This window comes from Cygnus olor, chromosome 2 (genome assembly GCF_009769625.2).
Source record: "Cygnus olor isolate bCygOlo1 chromosome 2, bCygOlo1.pri.v2, whole genome shotgun sequence".
NCBI classification, from domain to species: domain Eukaryota; kingdom Metazoa; phylum Chordata; class Aves; order Anseriformes; family Anatidae; genus Cygnus; species Cygnus olor.
This window is the reverse complement of record NC_049170.1, coordinates 17,585,321-17,605,610: the sequence shown is the minus strand read 5'-3', so window position 1 is coordinate 17,605,610 and position 20,290 is coordinate 17,585,321.

Here is a 20,290-nt window from a genome sequence, read left to right as displayed (position 1 = left end):
GGAAGAACTTCTTTACTGAAAGGGTTGTTAGGCATTGGAATAGGCTGCCCAGGGAAGTGGTTGAGTCGCCATCCCTGGAGGTCTTTAAAAGACGTTTAGATGTAGTCCTTAGTGATATGGTTTAGTGGAGGTTTTGTTAGTGTTAGGACAGAGGTTGGACTAGATGATCTTGGAGGTCTCTTCCAACCTAGATGATTCTGTGATTCTGTGATTCATACTGGGCTGGTGGAGGTGGGGTGTCCAAAACTGGATCATTGTTCCAGATGTGTAAAGAGTGCTGAGTAAATCAAGAGAATAATTTCCCTTGATCTACAGGCTGTGCTCTTGCTGATGCAGTCCAGGATGCTGTTAGCCTTCATCAGTGCCAGCATGCACTGTGGACTCTAGTTTAGTTCACTGTCTACCAGGACTCACAGGTCCTTTTCATCCCAACTGCTCTCAACAGCCTGTACTGCTGCAGGGCTTAGTCTGTTTCATGTGCAGGGCTTGGCATTCCTCCACTGAATTTCATGAAGCTCCTGTCAGCTCATTCTTGTAGCCTGTCCAGGTCGCTTGTGTTAGGTTATGTGATAGAAGCTCATCTGCACACCTACAAAGAAGGTAAATAGCATTCTCTGTGCTCCCCTCATCTTGTTGTACAAGGTACTTGTCGTGTTAAGGTATACGGCTGAGAGGGGCCCTCCCGTTGAGTGATCGGTTCAGAAAGGACCCCCTCACTTTCTAAACTCTTTCTCAAAGAGGAGTTGAGGCATAGCTGGATTCAATCCTAGTCCCAGATTTGGTCAGCGGTTTATGTCTAAAGAATTATGTGTGTAGACACTCATCAGAGTCAATGTTTGCCTGTTTCAGAGCCCTGCCAAGGACTTTCACTGAGACAGCTTCACAAAGTTGAAAAGATAGGTAATTTATTAAGGCGACAGATATAACAGATTCAGAATTGCTGTTGATAAATTCACTTATGGCAATAATTGAGCTTGAGTTAATAATTCAGTGCTTTAGTTATCAATATTTTCCTGGGTAACATCCAACATTGTCGGAGGCGGAAGGCTTACCAAAAAAGCGTCCTTAACCTGGGGAGGAGAAAGGTCCAGGCCCATAGACCCATCTGATAACTGGAGCTCTCATCCTCAAAGTGGAGTTTTCCAAATGCCAGATTTATACTTTTGGTGATGGGGACTAAGTCATTAATCATGTACCAATTGGCTCTCAACAAGGCTTGTTGTGTTGTCGGTTACAAAGAAAAGAGGGGTAGGGGTTGGTTGAGGCCAACGTTCAGAACAGAGATAGGTTGTTTTCCCAACTCACTTGAAACAACAAGTGAGGCTTCCACCTCACTCCAGGCATTGCTTAATTGCTATAATTGCTGGGCCTCATACACACTGAGTGTTCAGCTGCAAACCTCTGGCAGTAGCCAGGCAACTCACAGAGTGGAGAAACACAGAGATCCCTTCCAACCTCACCCATTCTGTGATTTCTTTAAAAAATAAAGTCTCCAAATGTGTAATCAGTTGTGTATTCCAGCACCGTCACATTACAAAAATCTCTTTTGGAAAGGGAGAAAGAGAAAGATAGAGAGAGACAGAGAACTGACTACCAACATGCCCCTGCTCCTGCCCTGGGTGGGTGTATTATTCGTCCCCTGTGCAAGGGTCACACTGATTAAGCTTCTCTGTTTGCTGTCTCTACACATGGATGGCTCTATGACATATATATTTATACCTTTACATGAGACACCTTTCAATCTCGTAATACAACTGTTAAAGAAAGCATTCAAGGGTAAAGAGTCAATGAGAAATCACAGGTTATGTCTCTGCCTGTAAGTCTTAACAGGTATTTTTCCAGCTTCCAACAAGTCCACAATCATGGCACGTGAATCAATTCCAAAGAACCAACCTGTGCCAGAGAGGAGGAAAAACTTAGCAAGAAGTCCACAAAAATATGGCAGATGCTCTGGATGGGCGGGGAGCAAAGCCCATGAACTTCTGTGGTCATCTTGGTCCACAGAGGATCAAAGGCTTCATATGGACTTTAGGAAGCACATCATCTCCTGTTTGCTGCCAAGGAGATTTACATGGTCACTGAGGTGCTGAGAACTCAGTCTGACACCTGGACCAAGGGAGCACATCCCTTTGAGAAGAGTAGTAGAGCTTCATTGCTGCTGAAAGACATTTTGAATTCAAGGGTGGCACCTTTGTCCTTGCAGGCACTAGAGCTAACTTTCAGAGAGCTTCTGCACAGGTGTTAACTGAAGCACAGCACTTATCCAGGCTTATATTGATGCTAAAGCCATCCATGTCAACACTTGTCAGAGCAGCGGATGAGGAATATGTGAGTATGCTCAACATCAGAGAACAAACTATCAGTGTGAAAGTTCAAAGTGGGAGCAGTTACATTTCTTATTTAAGACAGTGACAGGAAGAGGGAATGCAGAAAATCCCACTTGATCTACCACAATGAAGGCCATTGAGGAGCAGCTTCTTCCCAAGCTGGCCTATAGCTGGAAAAAGAAGTGGTTCAGCCTGCATTCCCAATAGCCCCCACTCCACCCTTAAACTCTTCAGCCAAAGCCTCACCTCAAGAAAGCACACATATTCTGCAATACAATAACCCTGTCAGTGAGCTGTGGGGTCTACTGATGGCAGGAAGTTTTTATATTTGAAGGCTATTAATTGTGTTTCGATAGGTATGCTTTTATTTGCCAGGTCAGCTTCTAGTATTCATTGTTGTATTTAGCCCAGGTGTTTTCTTTGTCAGTCTAAGTATTAAGCTACACAAAACATAACCACACAAAACACTACAAAACAAAATATAATCACATAAAACACTACAAAAATTAGATGTTTTCTTATAATTTTTATATAAATAATCTTACTATTGCTTTAAGATGTTAAACACATTGTCTTTTGGTCATGCACTACATTTGAAAGAATAAAAATATCCATGAGCAATCTGTTGTCACTTCAAAACAAAGATGTCCACCCTGTATTTTGTAAACCAGTATTGCATTATGCTGATGGAAGCAGAAATTGAGATGATTTTGTGAAACTGGAGGAGAAATAGAGAAGAGAGAAGAAATGGAGGCAGAGCTTGACAGGGTCATGCAAAGCAGGCTGACTCCAGGGCTTGTATCCCCAGCTCCCGAGGCAACTTGTTGAGCAATGTAGGCATTCAAGTTACTTTAACTATATGTAGGAATCTCCCATACATCTCCCCATTGTGTGGTTGTAACTGAATCTATCGATTGAAGTCCTGAGAAAGCCAGCTCTGATTCTGTGAGACAGAAGCACCAACTCCGGCTGGCTGCAGCCATTGCTGCTCTCTGGCTTTCTATTGCCCAAACTCTCACTGTTGGTCAGCACTGCGCAGCCATGCACTTTGAAAATTGGGTTTCCATCACCTACTGATGGGCACTTGCATTGAGGTGGTGCTAAAGCAGCTCCTATCTTCTATGTGCTTTGCTTTTGACTGCTTTTCTGGATCTGCCATGAAGTTCCAAGGGGCCAGAATATTTGAATAAAAAGAAGACCATTGCCAGTCCCCAGAAGTACAGTAAGAAACCTGATCTTGAAGAATGCTCTGGAGATGCGAGTTTTAGCTGCAGCTGGGGCAATGAGCATTTGACCATCCTGGCAGCAGCAGGTTGCAGTGCAGGGTAGCCCAGCAATGGCAGAGCACTGACTACCCTATAGCTTACGTCTGACAGTACATAGGACATAGGAGCAGAAATATAGCATGGAAAATGCATGCAGATGACACACTAGATCAGATCTTTGACATCCTGAAACCTGGAAGGAGCTGGAAGTGAAAGAAAGGCTAACCAAGAAAAAGAATAGACTGAGAAAACCACAAAAACAACCTGCACTGTTCTAGGAGCAGTGACAATGTCCTGCGTGCTGTTCTGTAGTACCAAGTATCATAGCTGGATATCATAATCAGGACTTTGCAGATCTTGCTCAGGCCTCTGAATTAGATTAAATGTTTTTTTTCTTTTTTTTTTTTTTCATCAGCTACTGTCAAACATATGATAGTTTGAAGAAAGCTGCAGCTGTCCCTTCCGCCTGAAAAACAGTGTTCTCAAAATCTGGATTGTAATTAGATAAATTATTTGTTAAAGAAGTCTATGTTTAACAGAAGGCTTTTAGTGACAACATTGTTTGGTCTTTGCAATTAATCTCAGATAATGTTAAGCACATGGGGTATATTTCTAAACATTCTGTGCTCTCAGCCTCCAAACTCTCAATCCCATTATCAGAGGAAGGATCCCATTAGCTGGATGCATATCAATAATAAGATAATCATGACTCTAGCACAGTACATGGAAAAATATTAGTTTTTCCAATCAGATCCTGATGATGTATTTAGCCAAACTGCTAATATGCCTACCTCCTCTTCTCTGTGTACACCCAGAAATGCAATTAGTCAGATATGTTCTCAACAGCAGTGACATAAAAACACGATTAATGAGAAAGAGACCCAACATTTCCTTAGAAAATGTGCTCACAGATGTACAGTTTGCTTTCTGCCTCTGGCAATTCATCAAAACATCTACCTGTTGTATGAAAGGACTTTTCTGGCTGAACTAACAGCCTCACTTTCATGCAAGTACACCAATGTCTTGTTTTGCCTGGATCATATAATGCCTGATAACATGCAGGTCAGCCTGCAGATGTAGTCTAGAAGCACATCAGGGGCTGTGGCCAGGCCAAGGGAGGTCCATGACACAGTGATGGTTGTAGCTCTGCTGGGTCCCAGGTGATGAAGCCTTAGTTTAAAAGCATCACCGCCAGGACTAGGACTGGCTGTGGCCATGATTCCCCATGGCACCTCTGGGAACCTCTTCCCCCTGTCCCAGCTGAGCTGCCTTGGCCCTGAGCCCAGGCAGCCAAACCTGAGGATCCTATGAAGACAACCTGCATTTTCTTCTTCTAAACTGATCCAGGTAAATGGTTCAGTAAATGCAGTTAATGGATTAAAATGTCTCACCAACCTGTTTCTAAGATGACGGTGGAATGCAGTCCTAACTCTGCTACTTAGTGTTTGTACTGTGACCTCAGAGGAAGTTATCAGAAATGGTGGCCTTAATAACAAAACAAGACATGTTTTGTACCTTCTTGGATCCTTGGAGAGCTGCACTGAAGCCCTTCACATATCTGAGGCTGCTGGGATTCCTCTAATCCATTGGGAGATGGATTTGATCACTTCCATTAGCTTAAATTTTGAGAAACCTTTGACATCTCCACCTTAAATAGAGTCCTGTTAAAAAAAATGAACACAACCATTCAGAAGTCCGTGTCTCATCTCCCTCCTTCTCCTTACTTCCCTCCTGACCACCCTTCATGCTCTAAGGGAAATCTTACCCCACATTTTTGAAAGCAGAGCTCAGAGAGGCAAATTTAAGGGAAGCATGTGTACCACTCTTTGGGACACGTCTGGAATTTTGTTTGTTTGTTTTTATTTATTTCTCCATTGATGCTTATGTAGCAGTGAGTCAATTCTGGAAATCCTAGCATACTTTTAGGAGTATTTTAGTTAAAAATCATAGCATTGTATTCAGTTTCAAATTTCACTATAATAAAACATTTTCATATTTGTAAGGAAGCATTGTCTACTGCAAACTTAAAAGCAAACACTATACATCAAACACAGGGTACAATTTTTATGCAGGTAGTCATTATCTGTGACTCCGTAAAATGCCTGAAATCCATTAAGAGACATTAGTCTTATCTACTGCTTCAGATGCAGATCCTCTTCAGTTCGTTTCCTCAGCTCAGAGCAAATCATTCCTGATTAGTTCAGGGTGAGAACAGCACTTCGTATTACACAGGAGACATTTTAAATTAATTTTATCAAGCAGGAATCAATATTTTAGATGCATCTTTTCCTCTAAAAGGTCTTTAATCCTATGCTGTAAAAGAAACTGAGTGTTAAATGTTCTCAGAAAATTATATATAAAAGATATTTTCCAAAACTTCTCACCAAATTATGTACAAATAACTTCATTTCAGAAAATCACCATTAACATCATAGGGATATACATCCAAGAGGAATGAAACAGACTATGAGTTGTAGGTGAACTGCAAAATGTTTGCTCTTTATTGGAGAAGCTCTTCCTCTTCCTTTGAAAGTGTTTACTAATCACACTGTTAATTTAATAATAATAATAATAGAAGGTATCTTTCACATCTCCTTTCTCCAAAGTGGGGGAAAATTTTTAAGGACTTTAAGGGAAAATAAGTAGACATAAACCCCATGACTGCAGTCCTGAAATCTATATTCTGTTCTCAGTGTCTGTGGACAGTATCTATCTGGACAGTCTTTACCAATTCTGCGCTCAGACGACTGTCCTAAAAGAGCTGGAGACAGCATATAAATGCACCTTACTCGCCAGGAACTGTAGTCCCACTGGGATCAATGTGTCTGGCACCCCCTGTAGGCCACGGGTATGAATTTTATAGCCAGGATTTAAACTGGAAGCAAAGCTTAAGCCAGGACACCTTCAAGACTCGTGAGGCAGAAGGAGTCAATTTTCTGGCAAAGAAGGGTCTGGAGGTGTGAAACCCAGATAGGGGGCGATGTGAAAGAAAAAGAGGAACGGATTTTGTAGGGCCACTAAAGAACAAACGGCAGCACCTGGAGCAACAACGAAAGGGCTTTTCAGACATGAAGAAAAATATGTACAACTCCAGAAAGACTACCAAGATGTGTGAATTCTTCTTGTGCAGGGAAATATGCTCCACGTTTGCATTATAAAAGACAGTTTAAGGAGAGCTTGCACAGACTGACTCTTGGAGCCATTTTGACAGAGCAAATGAAGGAGTGATCTGAGCATATGCTCACGCTCCGAAATTGGTGTCTCCATCCCAGCTGATAAGCGTGGGCTCCCCTTATAGTCACTTGTGACTGACACTATAAGGCATGATTATCTGATCCAGAAGGGGAGATCTACAATAGGTATGATGACACCCCTCTCTCAGTAACCTGCTTTCCCCACTGTAAGAGGAATCCAGTGTAGTTAGCTCACGTTTGTTGTTCCTGTGGAGACAGCCAAACTGAATTTGTTGAACATTCAGGGAAATGCAGCCTATGTAGACATGGATAAAATATTTTTAGGCTTATGGCCTGCATTTGGCAGAAATCTAGGCAACTGGACAGGGGATTGTGCATGGGCAATGTCAGACAAAATGCATTACGGTGTTACTAATGTCAAGTCTACATGTGTCAGCCGTCAGCAGAAAAGTCGCTTTATTTACTCGTGACATGTCTGACAACTGAGGAAGCCACTTGGGCCCTTGTGCTGGTTTAGAAAAACATCCTTACATTTCTCAGAGTAGAAATAAAGGAAGACTTCATCCAGGTGTTGGATTTCTTTCCAATAATAAAGATACGAAGAACAGGATCCTGTGCAGAACTGTAATTTCTCACCATCAGTTCAATTTATTGCTAAGCCATTAGGAAATCCAAATAACGCAGTGTTTCATATCGACACACTAGACCTTTACTTCACTATGTGAACTGAGGAGAAAATCTCTAGTTATTCTCCTTTTTCAGTAATTAATCCAATAGGTAGTGGAACTGACAATTTCCAGAAGCAGACACAATTCATATTATGGAAATGCTATTTGAAAGATTTAACGTCAAAATATTATGATCCAGGTAAGAACTACACAGGGAAAAATGTGCACAATATGAGCTGTCTTCCTCATGACGAAATCTGTTACTGTGATCTCAAACTCTACATTAGATTTTCAGCATGGAGTGAAGCCTCCTGTTTTAAGCATCTCCACACAAATGAGAAGAAGCTAGAGAGTTTGGGACTGTAAAATAGGATGTGAGGAAACAGTCTCAAGTTGCACCAGGGGAGGTTTAGATTGGATATCAGGAAGAATTTCTTCATGGAAAGAGTGGTTGGGCATTGGAACAGGCTGCTCGGGGAAATGGTGGAGTTGCCATCCCGGGAGGTATTTAAGAAATGTGTGTTTGTGGTGTTTAGGGACACGGTTTACTGGTGGACTAGGTAGTTAGGTAGGCAGTTGAAATTTATGATCTTAAGGGTCTTTTCGAGCCTAAATGATTCTATGATTCTATGAGTACAGGCATGAGCTGTGCTCGGTTTAGTATAAACAATGTCTGAGAATGAAAATACAGGCTGCCCATCCCTCTAGAAAACCAATGGAATTATTTCTCCTTTCTGCACTTCCAGTTAATACCTCAAATTGAGAATAGAAAACACAGCTGAGCAGCTGAACACAAGAAATCAATCACTCACTCTTGACTTGCCAAGTTGCTTGCCCATGGAAATGCCAAGTTTGCTAGCGCTTTTCAGAAATAATTTGCTTTAGCACTCAGAAAAAGAAATGTCTTTCTTCATTTTTACATGTCCCAGTTGTGTTTCACAACTTGAATCAAGTACTGGAAACTATGGAAAAAGAAAACTGAATTTAACACAACAGAATTGGATTCGATGCTGCCTGGGATGGCTGCAACTGCCAAGGAGGTCAGCAAGCAATGCACAAAAAAATCGAGGTTCTCTTGTTTTCAGACCAGAAATAGCACACAAATATAGGAGGAAAACAGAGAAAACACGTCCTCAAAGAGTGGGTAAGTGATATGTAATAGAAACTTGATGAAAAAAGATTACTCCTCCATGAACACTAACTCTGAATGAAAGAAGTCTGAGTTGGGAGGTAATCCTGATCGGCAGCATGTCCGTGCTCTTTACCTGAATCATTTCTGAGAGTGTGTCAGTGGCCATTCCAATGTACTGCTGTGATCACAAAAAAACTCATGGCCTGTCTGGACTTTTCTGCTGCTGAGGAGGACTGACTGCTGAACTGTCAAAGGCTCTTAGATCACCGGTTCTGGACTTCAAAGGTAGAGGCTGCAGCTGCAAAAATACAAAAGCTAAATAAAAATTGGCATTTTGCTTAACATAAATTCCATTACTGCATTCATCAAATAAAGAGAAATAACAGGTGCAGAACATCTGAATGTCAAAATACAATTTGTTGTATGGTTAGGGTGCTTTTATGGAACAGAAATGAAACCTGAAAATTTTCACTACTGCCAGTAGTGAATCTGTAGTAGTACTGCAGTAGTACTGCATCACCTAGATCTGTCTCCTGAAAACCTGATTTCCTCCACAATTTTTTCAGCATTCACAAAATCCTGCAGCTGCACCTGATGGACATAACAATGTGAACTAGTGCTGCCAAGAAGCAAAGTAGCATATGCGAGGCCAAGGTTTAGCTTGGTGTGCCAGGGTCTGAACCGTGAAATTCCATGGACAGCACTTTGCTGGGCAATGCACAGGGAAAGCACGGAGATGTGGGAGGGTCAGGGAATGGGGGCTCAAGGGTAAACTGAGACTGCGTTAACATCACATCGTATATCAAACCTGCTGAAATGGTGGACTCAAATCTGGTTCTCACCCGTGAGTGAGATTTGCCTGGGCTGATGGGTTCATTTGACTAAGAACACAGGTATCCACTTCTGAACCAGGTTTCAAAGCTGCCTTCATGTTGATGGAGAGGAACTTCTATGGCAATGAACCACAAAGAAAGTTAATGTACAGAAACAGGCAGAGGGCTTGAAACTAAAACTCTCATTTCTTTCCACTCCACCGAGGAGCATAACGTGACCTGTTCGACCATGCACATCTTCCTTCCCCTTGTGATGCTTTCCTCATTCCTCTGGGAGATGCCATGCATTTTTGCTGTTCTCCTGGACACCAGCTTCCCTGTGTTAGTGAAATAACCAGCAGCGAAGGTGGCATGGCAGTGCTGGGTCTGGTGAACTACTTTCTGCTGAGTTGTCCTCAGCAAAACTGCCCAGAAACCTCGAGGAAAATTACTTTGGTAGTCCTGGAATTCACATACTCCCCATGGCACCATGAGATTTTAATTCCTGCATGATTCTGGACTGTCTTGCAAGGAAAGGCAAATTCTTAAAACCTGCTTTGCATCTGAAGCCTTAATATGTTGACTGTTTATCCATTTAAAATATATTTGGCTAACTCGACTTTGAAAAAGAACAAACACCACAGAATGAAATGTTCAAAATGCAATAAAAGGGTAGGTCTGAGAAAAGGGGGGAGAGAGCGAGACAGATGAATAGACTAGCTTGTTTTGTGTGCCATGTTAAACAAAGTTAAAACCATCCCCGACTCCCAGTCCACTTGCCTGGGAAGGTCTGCGGGCGGACGTCTCAGCTGTGTGGCCATGAGTCTGTCTTCCTCCAGCTCTCCATCTTATCTTTACCCTTGCTTTTTGTTCCCAAACTACCTTTCTGCCTCCTTTTTTTTTTTTTAAATTTTGTTTTGTTTTGTTTGTATTTTTCCTTTCTTTCGTTTGATTCATTGCTGGAGAAAATGTTGCCATCCATGACGAAACAATTGAAAGCTACGAAAGAAAATGATTTTAGTCCTCCTCACAATTAGGGGAGCATGGTGAGAGACTTTGAAGGCTGAGTTTGGGGAGCAGCTGGGACATCCAGCTGCTGACAGTGTGATGGAAGTGCTGAGAGGACACTTGAGCTGCATCATTTCCCCAGGGAAGACTTACAGTTTTGGACGGAAAATGCTGCTTTACCTGTTTGGAGGAGTCTGTTTAGGTCAGGGAGCCAGTTTGCTCGAGGAAAGGTCCCCGAGATACCATGGTCCTGCAGCCCAGCTATCAGGGGGCTGGTGCTTGCAGGTGGCACACAGAGCCTGGGGCTGGGTGCAGGCTGACGCCACTCTGTGAAGCTGCTGACGGAGCCTTACCCAGCGCTGAACTGTGGCAATGGGCCAGGCAAACCATTCCCACCTCATTTTCCCCCTTAACTTTCCACTACAGTCCAACTCTTTTGCACTTCTTCCTCACACTAGCACTGGGCAGGCAGCCCATTATCTGGGCGTAAGAATGATGAGATGCTGGCTCGAGGAAACAAAGTTCCTGAAAACATTTTAGCTGTCTGTAGCTTGATTTTCTTTTTTCTTTATTATTATTATTATTTTTTCCATAACCTCTTTTTTCTGTTTTTAATTCACAATCTGATGTTTATTTGCCACTGAGGCCTTGGCAGTGCTTTATCTGATGGCTGAAGCTTGGGGTAGCTGTCATGAGCAGACAAGCCAGATGAAAAGTAAATACTGAAAATGTTGGCTAGAATCAGAAATGTCAAAATGGGGGAAACAAAAACAAGAAGGGAGGCTAGCAGGGCCTAGCAGGAGAAGCAACTATAAAACCTCTAACTAAAATCAAACTCAGCTCTTGACGGTGTGTGGAAATGTAGGAGAGTTTTGTTCCAGGATTTTTTCTTCTCTTTAGCATATAGAAGAAAATCAAAGAAAAGATCCTAAGAGAGAATCCAAAGCAGGATGCATTCTCCTGAAACCTTTCTTGACAGATACTTGTGTAGTTGATCCTTGAAAAATTCCAGCAATGGCAACTCCACAGCACCCTTAAGTAACCTGTTTCAGCATTTACACTTAGTGTAAAAACCTTTTCCTAGTACTTTGCACTCCTTCTTGATACCTTTTTGCTGTAATCCTGGCTGTTTTCATGGAATAGTTTAGTTCTTTATTTATGTGAAGCTTTGAAGCTCTGTATTTGATTTCTTAAAACATTGAGCAACTTGTTTTGTTTCATATTTACCACTTGCTGATGACTCAGTTCCGAAGGTCTTTTTTATTCACCAAAAATATTTTGCTAATGTATATTCATTACGAAACTATATGAGTTGCATGTTTCCAAAGCTGCTCATTGATATGAATATCTTATTATGGATCAGAGGCAGCTGTCTGTGAGCCACATTGATAAAATTAATATGGTAAAAGTTATCCTCGAAGAATTTACATTGGCTGTTACACAGTCCACAGTTGCTTGCATTTTTCCCCAGTGACTTTCCTGATATCAGTTATAAATTCAGGGCTGGGTGAATGGCTTGGCAAAATATTCAAAGCTTTCTGACTTGGCAGACTGGTGAGCACCAAACCCAGATGTCCATCCTGATGTTCAAAGAAGTAGCAAATACACTTATTGCACAATGAGCAAAGGCAGCAGAAATCAAATTCTCCTCATGTACTGTGGATACAAAAACTAAAGTTAGAGGTGGGAGAGGACATGTCTTCTTTTCCTCAATGACAAAGTAAAATGTTTAGAATTTTTTATTTTTATTTTTTTTCTAAAAAAGGAGCGCAATGTCACTCCCTTTGGCATTACATGAGAAAAAAAAGAGGGCACACTGGTTCTGTTCACTCCAGTCAGCTCAGCAAAGCAAAAGGTATATGCATGGAAAGGTTATAAATATCCTGCTTTATGAAGGACATGGAAATACCTGGAAACTGCTTATGGTGGGGATGGAAGTCCCAGTCTGAGATAGGAAGAATCATGACTTTAGATGTACAGTAACTCGCTTTGATGCTTTTGCTTCAAAGGCAGGAACATAAACCACTGCCAACTTAGAAATCAGAGGACTTTCCACTTCAGTTCAAATAGGGAATGAATATGCCACTGTTTTGTACAGGCTCCCTCTGATTGCATTTCAGGCGCAGAGGGGAAACATCTATTTTGTCTCATCCTCCAGGCTTTGCAATGACTTTGTCACTAACACCTGTAACCACTTGCTACTTAATTTTCTATGCAGCCACAAGCCCCTGGGATTCGTATTCTCTCTGCCTCTTGTTATTGCCGGCACTAATTCTGCCATATTGTTAAGAGACTGCATCATAGTGAATGGCTCTGCTGTATTAAGCACTATAAAGCTTTGCAACCTTCACCTTTCCAAATGGAGTGGTAACTCTTTGGGCTATGCTTTCAAACCTGCCAAAATGACTTGGGCCCTTAGGCCAGAAGTGACTTAGAGATGTATGTTTGTGGTGACAAAAGCACTTTTGCCTTCATTCAGCCTCACTCAGTGTCTCTCTGCATCTTTCCGTGCCAAAGGGCAAGAGACAGGGTGACATCCAAACTTTCAGTTCACCCTTCTTTTAGTGCTGTTCAATTACCTTGCATGCACGGTGCGGGGCAAGCGGAGAGGGTCACATTAGAAATACACACACATTCATCTCTCCCACACAGAAACATTTAATTCTTTGCAAGATTTACAGTGAGAAGAGCAAACATTTTGGTACAATGACTTCTGGTCTTCTGCTTTCTTAATTCCTAGTGCCAAAGTCATTTATTTACAGTGCTGCTGAAACACACACACTTTCCTGCCAACAAAGGAGATGTTTCTCAGAGATGATTCAGCCGACTGGCAGGATGGTGTCAGTAGATGTTTCAGTAGATGTTTCCCAAAGGCAGCCCAGCTAGTTTGGCTCCCTGGCTGCCACACTACAAGTTGATGTCCCACAAGAAAGGTCTGAGCTCCTCTGTCTTCAGATACCTCCTCCCAGGCCAGGCCATGGTGCATGGCAGGTCCCCCAGTGCTCCTCCACCAGGGCAGCAAGATGCACAGGGATTTTCAGCAAAGATGCAAGCAGACTTTTGACACTGAGTTGATCTATTTTATAAGGGTAACTGAGTCTGTTTTCCTTCACAGCTGCACATACTTCATTGTAAGTTTATGTGCAAACACACACTTAGGAGTGAGAATTTCCTATCTTGACTTAATTAAAGCTACTTAAAAAAACCAACAACAAACAACTCCTTAAATTAAGTCAAGCCTCTTAATTTTGTCCTCACATAGATTTGTACCAGAATTGCTGGAAGTGTGAATTAATCCAGATGTAGTCAATTCAGTTCCAATGTGTGCGCTGAGGAAACGCTCCTGTGAACTGATCATCTGAGGATTTTGCAATATATTTCTTGTCAGCAGTCGCAACAAAGCACTTCAAGGCCTAAGCTGCAGCAGCATGGTTGGACGACAGAATCCATAAACAGCTCGCCATGGCCTGCAATTAAATTAGAAAATGGCTGATTTAACATAAGGCACAAATCCCATCACAGAAGTTGGCCCAAATCCACACAAGTGTTTCCTGAGATCGGAGAGAATTTGCAGTGTGAGCAGAGGTCACAGCAATGCCTGGCCTCTTGCCATAATATTTCATCATAAAATAATTAAGAGTCAAATTGGTGCTGCTTACAAAGTGCCTTTAAGGACACATCAATTAGGTAGTGTGCTTTTAATGGTAGCTACTTCTGTACACAGAGAGCTGCCGTTTCTCAACCCACTGACAACACATTCTTCTAGACAGAAGCAACTCTTAGTCAAAGGATGTAATATTCCTTACATATTTCACTCTGTACGTAGCAAAAATCCTGCAGAAATGCAGTAATTAATATTTACTAAACTACCAGCAGGAGTTTCTCTCTTTTGGGCTCTAAAGGAAAGAGAAGGCTGAGAGGCCAGCTTCCTCAGGGCAGAATTTAAAAATGGTCATATATGTCATATATGTCTATGCATGCATTCACATGAAGAGATAATCCCATGTTTGCTCCTGAAACATCACATGAATAGCTATGGTATTTGTATCAACAAATTCAGTCCTTATAAACAGCCTTTATGAGTTTACACAAGCATTTTGAGATGTCTGCTCAGCAGGGCAGCTGGTGGCTGGGTTTCCTTGAGCAGTTGATTTTGGGATTGCCACAAATTTATTTGTAAAGCAGCTGTCTTCAGAAACAACCAACAGCTTCTGCAACAAGACTAAAACCATTTGCCATGTCCCTATGGGATGAATTTAACCTCTCCATCCGTCATACCTAGTTGATGACGTTCATTTATTATTTGTTTTTCTCATTTATTAAAATATGCCAATCTTGGCCTCTGGACTCCTGTACAGAACCTACAACAAAACTCACATATTAAGTATCTTTTGAAATAATGACTCTGGAGTATTTTAAAGTAACTAAATATGTAAATAAAGAAGTTATTCGTGGCAAATTATCTGGGCTTCCTTTTGACTGTTTGAGGAAAAGTTATCCCAGTCCTCCTACAGAAAAAAAATGGTGGCCTGTTGTTTGGCAGCACTTATCTAGATAGAAGTCCTCTCTCAGTAGGAATACATGAAAATCATATTTCTTTTCATTATTAGACTTTGTGGAAGATGACATTAGATGATAGTTTTTCCTCAGATTACCCATATGTCCTTCCTATCATAAACAAGCTTCCTCAGCTTTCCTCATCATTTCTTGCCTCTCCCTTATGATCTGTGCCTCTTCTCAAACTCAAAAGGATTTTTCTTTCTTACTTTCTCCTACCATCCTAAAATTCTCCAGTTAGCTAAATTGTATAGTGACCTACTGGGACTAAACTAGTCAGCAAAATTTACCAAGCTAAAAGACCTAATGTGCATATGTGTTTTTTTTTTTTCTTTTTACTGTGATTTTCAAGGAGATGAACATGAATTTATCTACTGCCACCCAAAGGTCTAAAACTCTGAAAATAGGAACCTCACTCCTTTTCAGACATCTCCAATCTTCCGCCATACTAATTCACCCCTTAGAGGTGCCACAGCCTCACTCTTGCACAGACCATTGACAGTGGCACCTCAAGGCTTTCCACTATCATGTCTCTGAGCTGAAAATCAGAAGGTAGAGCTGAGGGACAGAGAAGAAGGAAGAGATGTATGTGAAAGCAAAATTATTTACCCCACTTTCAAACATACAGATGAAGTGTATTTCCCTTAATTTCAGGCGTTTCACTTCATTTCAGAGGTTATGATTTTAGGAGGAAGCCCTGCTCCCACATTTCCATCACAGGGGAAAAAATAAAAAAAAATAGAAGTGCTGCTGAGAGTATGGTCAGTTCAATTTCCTGCTGGAACATCCCTTGCAGATGATTTCTAAATGCTTGCAAGACTACTGCACTGGAGACGGGAGATAGCTCAGCTATTACGTTCACATTTAATTCCAAAAAGTGGAGGTCAGTTGGAGGACATGGAAAGAGTATGAAGGGATATTTTAAGTCTTTGTATTTTACTCTGTGTATGTGTGTATGGGGGGTAGTACCATTAAACACTTAAAATACATTTTCATTAAAGGTATGGTAGAACTTTCCAAATCTGATGCTGATTTTTGAGCTTGCTAATTATGTTCCTCAATATTTATATGACTTGTAATAATTGGTATTATCTTTGAACTTCTGGTGGCCATTTTGTCATCTTTTATCACAAATATCATGGCAGTTTTGTTTCATTATTTATTTTATTTTTATTTTGGACAGCCTGAGTTTCTCGAATTGTAATGAATATGTGAGAATTGTAGTTTCTATTATTACAATAACAAACAAACAAACAACAACAACAACAACAAAAAAAAAAAAAACAAAAAAAAAACTAGTGCTTATTACTAAAGCCTCGAAAGCTGAAACGTGAGGACGTGAGGGTCTGACATTAACTCTCCCTCAGGAGGCCTTTCCACCACGCTGCCGGTGACACCGGGTCGGCAGGAGAGAGCCAGGCCTCGGCTCCGGCCTCAGGGCCCTCCCGTTCCCCACCGCGCCCCCCGGACCCTCGCCCCGGCTGTGGGGCCGCAAGATGGCGCCAAGAGCCCGGCGGCGGGCAGGGCCCGGTTCGGGCTGCTCGCGGGGGTTGGGGGGGAGGATGGCGTCGACGACAATTCCTCGGCCTCTGAATTTACACCTCCGAGTGTGATAAATATCGCGAGGGGAAGGGTGCCGGGGGGGGAATGGAGGGTAAAGAGGAGGCTGGTCGCTGGGCTGAGGTCGGAGGAAGAGGAGGAAGATGAAGGCTGGCGGTGTTATGAGGTTTCGCAGCGCCTGAGGAGATGTGCGGTGCTGCAAAGCTCCCGGGTCTGCTCCGAGGGCGCCTACGATACCGAGGGTGGTTTTTTTAGGGAAAGGTGGGCTCTGGGGAATTCCCTGCTGTGACTGGTTAGGTCGGCAGGTTTTGGCTTGCCAAGGGTGGTGTAAAACCTTGTGCAGACCCTGCAGCAAAGCTCTTCCTCGGGCGATGTGTGAAGTGCTTGGTTAATGTAAAGCACATATTTATAGTGGCTTCTTAAAGCATACTAGAATGAAGTAGTTGTAGTCTGGCTAGTGATGACAAGAGTGAATGGAGGAGAGCACACAAATATTAATGAGAATATTGTAATAGTCGTGGAGGAATTACGAAAATCCTTAGCTCCTACAGCACAAAGGGAGGGGATTTTTCCTTTATTTTTTTACTTTTTTTTTTTTTTTTTTCCCCCCACTTTCTGTACAGAAAGTGCAGAATTCAAAGTGGAAAATCTAAGATTAAATCTAAAGCCGCTCACTTACAAGTGCAAGGTGAAAAAGTGACACTCTTCGTAGTAATACTATTCTACGTGGCAACCAACAGTATTTTCCATTCCTGTTTTTCTTTTCAAATGTGTCTTTCTGGTGCTGCTGCACTTCTTGCCCTCTTGAATGCTTTGCTTTCTGATACAAGTAGCACTGCAACTCATCGTTGTTGAAAGGGGCCCTTTATTCAGTGAAGTTTTTGTCAGACCACTTACATAATTTCAAAACCAATCCTCAGTGCTTCACTTTTGCTGCCTCTTTGTGAGAAGCATCTGGATTCTTGGTTTGAATAGATATTATGTAAATGCTATATACTGGACTGCTATATCAACATCAGTTTGCTGCTGTTGGATCAGCAATGACATACAGCTGCAGAAAGGAAAAGGTCCTGACAAATAGGATACGTAGGATTTTTTCAGTACAGTATTTAGAAAGAGCTGCCACGTGAAATCCCTGCTAGGCAACAGCACTTCAAAGATAAATGGGAGCTGCATAAAGTGCCACAGCAGCAAACGTGAACCTCTCAATTTCTTACTGTATTTTTGCTGCATTCATCACCATGCCTAAGCAAAGAACACCAGAATGTACTGGATTATCACGCATAGGAAAGCTGATAGAGAACAGCAACTCCACTCCAAGGCATGGATGGGAAGCACATAGTGTCCTGAATTTGTCTGCTCTTCCTTTAGAGAATGACAAGTATTTAGCATTATAAGCCCCCTGGGTATGTATCAGCGTTGAACGTTGAACCACGAACGTTTGCTGCATATAACATTTCAAAGCAGTTGTACTCGTAGCACAATTACAAGTACACTTGATTAAACCATCCTGTACTATGAAAAGAAGTTACAAAAGCAATAGATTTGGGGCCAGTTTTTCTTCTTGGCATAGACCTGTTCAGAAGGCTTCAAGTAGGTCAATTTACTGGCATAACCCAGCAGAGAGCTAAATTGGTGCACAAACTGTGTTGTTGAGTGAGTAAATTATACTTCATTGCTGAATTATTTTTTCTTTTTCCATTTGTTTTCATAGGTACTAGGCAGTGGGCTTCGTGCTATTTGTACAAACTAGCAGGGAGCCTTTGCAATATAAAAGTCCTGACGCTACACAAATATGCGGTCACAGGCTCAGCCCACTCCATGCTCTTTCCACTAAGGATGATGGTACCCAGTTCAGTCAAATAAGCCATGCATGGCCTATTGCTAGTAAAAATACTCTTTCTCCATTAATGTATTCTGACAGGAGGGAAGAGAAGAGTCGGCTCCCAATCTACTGTCTTGAGCTTGCCATTGACAAAACATTTTACCTAAATATGTTCAGGCATTTGATGAGGATCCAGTATCAGATGGATTGTAAAAGGAATAGAAACGACAGGAAGATTGTGAAGACTTTTGGGAGAGACTTGAGAAATGAAAATGTCTTTTCCAGATCTTTCCAACATTCCTCAAGTTGGCCAAAAAAGGGAAGGTGTTTTGCATCTAAAGACTATTTTGGTAGAGAAACCAGAAAGTGCTACTAGGGAAAAAAAGTTACCTTTGAAAACATCTTGGCTATCAAAGGAAAGAATTAGACTGTCACTTGGACCGGTAAGTTATTTGAAATATGAAGGATACTATTGAAAGGGGTATTGGAAATGATGGATTATACCTATTTGCTACACAGTGGCAAAAGAGATGCTTAGTAGTGTGTCTTTTTTTTTTTTTTAAATTTCTAATGATTTACTGGCAGAAGGCCTGTAAAAATGATGGAAAATCAAACAGCAACCAGTTAGTTCAAAAATGATATCATCAATGCGCTTAATTTGTTTGAAAGCCTCATTTGTATTTTAAATAATATTAGTCACTTTTTAAACAGGGTATTGTGTGCTTTGTCTGAGGTCTGAGCAGGTACATGGTGTTTGCATAACTCTAAGACTACAGAGGTCTCTCTGCTATTTCTGGATGCTCAGAACACCATTAGACCAAGCCCGCATATTTTAAATGCCCGCTTTTTTCTTGTGTATCTGATTAGTATTCATACAAATTACTCGAATACCTCTGTGCTGTTTAAAGTCATGGATCAAAAGTCAGGTCTTTAATTTAAAGAAGTGATTTACAGAAAATTAAAACACACTAAGCCTTTTTATCTTGACAAATCTCGCTCTTTCAGCAGAAGGGAAGGATCTAAGTAGAAGAATACGTACCTTATGAAAACCAGTGGAAAATGTATAAGAGGGAAAAAACACATCGACTGCTAATATTGGCAATCTAAATCTTTTGGAAGCTCTAATACTGAGATTTATGAGAATCTATGTTCTGCTGATGAGATATCCCTGCTGATGGAGAAGGAATGTATGAAAATATATGAAAATTTAGGGGGTACAGTTTAAAAACAGTTTACCAGAAAAGAAACAAGTTTTGAAAAGCCTCATTTGAGAAGTCTGTTTTTACAATGAAGGATGCAAAATTACTCATCAAGTGCTTAATCATAATCTTCTAGAGTTTCTTGGCTGCTTGCTAATACGAGTATTACCATCCAGACTGATTTAGTTGGCTCAGGTCTTCCCTTGATGGCTTAAATGATTTACTATCTGTCCCTTTGAGAACACAGGCTGCAGGAACACTTGTTCCAGTCCCTAGGACATGCCTGCTCCTTGCCTGTTCTGAAGTAGGCTGATTTTTTTTATTTTTTTTTTTCTCACTTTTGCTTTCTTATCCTTTGGATCACACTGCTGACAAAAACACAGACATAGGTGAGATAGCTGTCCCACGTGCCATTTGGGCCAGTTAAAATACTACAAGCATAGTAAAGCTTGCCGAGGACTGTTCCAAACTGCTCCACTCTTCTGGCCCTGCCTGGCTGCCTTGCTTTTAACAGCCTCTCGCCTGCATCTAGTGATGTCCTTTGCATCTGCTGTGTCCACAAGAAAATCTATTCCAGTGAGCTCAGCAGTGGGTTAAGGGTAAAACATCTACACGAACACCCTTTTTATCAGTGGTGCTGGTAGATTTGCAGTCTTCAGCCGGTCATATTTCCTGCTTATTTTACCAGCGTGCTATTAAACTAAATCAGCAGATTTATACAGAAATACAGCAGTAGCAAGTAC